At 37.8% G+C, this 1,892-nt stretch overlaps 1 protein-coding gene across 1 annotated transcript in view; it reads left to right on the forward strand.

The window, feature by feature from the left end:
* SLC36A2 (solute carrier family 36 (proton/amino acid symporter), member 2) overlaps window positions 1-1,892 on the forward strand; it is a 64,025-nt gene that overhangs the window by 42,375 nt on the left and 19,758 nt on the right. The gene's annotated exons all lie outside the window — the stretch shown is intronic.

Here is a 1,892-nt window from a genome sequence, read left to right on the forward strand (position 1 = left end):
AGAGGCAAACTATTTTGGAAGTGGATGCCACTCCTGCTTCCAAGCTTGCTTTAACCAGGGAGCTCCACCAAACACTGTCCACTAATCTGTGACCCACAGGCCTGGTTTTGATTGTTTTTGGTCAAGAATTCTTCTAAGAGGTATAGCACTAGTCTGTCTATTTGCTGTACAGAGGTAACTCCTATTTGCTGTGATGCTAAACACTGTAATACTGATGCATCAAATGTGATAAGGGTTACCCATGGTGGACAGTGTTTGATGGAGCTCCTTGATTAAAACAAGCTTGGAAGCAGGAGTGGCATCCACTTCCAAAATAGCTTGCCTCTGGAAATTCTATAAACTTGGAGAAATGATGAAAGTTACACATTTGTTCAGGTCTTTCATTAATAGGGTCACTATGAGTCGTCCACAACTAGACAACACTTAACAACAACAATGACAACATAGAGAGAGCTCTGTGGGCCTGATGTATAGAAAGTTATGCTACCAATCAAAGGTGGGTGATTTTAATCTGTGGACCACAGGCCTGGTTTTAATTGGTTTTGGTCAAACATTCTTCTATGTGGTATAGCTCTGATCTATCCATTTGCTGTACAGAGGTAACTCATGGTCTTTCATTCATAATGTCGCTATGAACTAGTTATCTATGACTCAATGACACTTATCAATAACAACAACAACAACCAGAGTGTTGGACATTTCTGTCATTTTGGTCTTAATATTCTGGATTGCATTTTCATGTTTTTCTGTTATTTCAGTTACTGTGTTAGCTGTACTCTCTTTGTCTTGTGATGATTTTTTTCAAGTTCTTTTACCTCTTTATCTATACTAACAATTCTTTCTTCCATCTTTTGCATTTTCTTCCATAGCTGTTCAAATTGTTCCTCATCAATATATTTCTTATGAACTATTATCTCTGGGGTATTTGCTTTCTTTTTTTAAATTTATTATTCATTTCAATGAAAATTTACAGAGACTTTGGATTTCCATTCATTCATTGTTGAACTTTTCTCTCATCCCAACCCTCCCCCCCAGTACACTCCCTCTTGGAAAAGTAAAAGAAAAATTCTTTCATTGTTTTACAATCTCTCCCCCCAGGTCCACTCCACTATGCAGCCTTCGCTCTGGACTCCCATCAATCTCCCTCATTTGTTTCATTGCAGTATACATTATTTACCTCATCTTTCTTAACCTCAAGGTCAGTCCTGTGGCACCATGCAGTATTTGTCCTTTTGTGACTGAGATACTTCACTAGCATAATGTCCTCCAGTGCCACCCATTCTAAATTATACTGCATGAGTTCCTTGTTTTTCAATGACGCATAGTATTCCATTGTGTGAATATACCACAACTTATCTATCCATTCGTTTGTTGATGGGCACTTAAGTTGTTTCTAACTCCTTGCTATTGTGACCAAAGCTGCAATAAACATGGTATTTGCTTTCTTAATTGTTTCTTCCATCTTTAGCATTTTCTTCCATAGCTGTTTCAGCTGCTCCTCATCAGTATGCTTCTTCTGGATTATTTGTCTCTGGGGTATTTGCTTTCTTAATTGCTTCATCATTTGCATATTCTTCTGCAGCTGTTCAAATAAATCCACATCAACATATATCTTCTGGTTCTCTCCACTGGGATATTCATTGGGTCTACTTTTTAAAGAGATGGATTATTTTTTTTCATGCTAACCTTTTTGTTTTTCAGCTCCTTCAGCTTAAGAAACGCTGAGCGAGTCCAGCCCTTTTGATTTTCTGACTCCAGCTCTCTGCACATTTCATTATAGTATCTTGCTTTGTCATCCCGGGCTGCCTTTTGAAATTTTCTGTTTAGCTCTTTGATTTCTTGGTTTCTTCCTTTAACTTTGGCTCTAATGCAATGTTCAGAGTTTCATCTGA

The sequence above is a fragment of the Elephantulus edwardii genome, unplaced genomic scaffold (genome assembly GCF_000299155.1).
Source record: "Elephantulus edwardii isolate Elephantulus edwardi_28Jun2011 unplaced genomic scaffold, EleEdw1.0 scaffold00130, whole genome shotgun sequence".
NCBI classification, from domain to species: domain Eukaryota; kingdom Metazoa; phylum Chordata; class Mammalia; order Macroscelidea; family Macroscelididae; genus Elephantulus; species Elephantulus edwardii.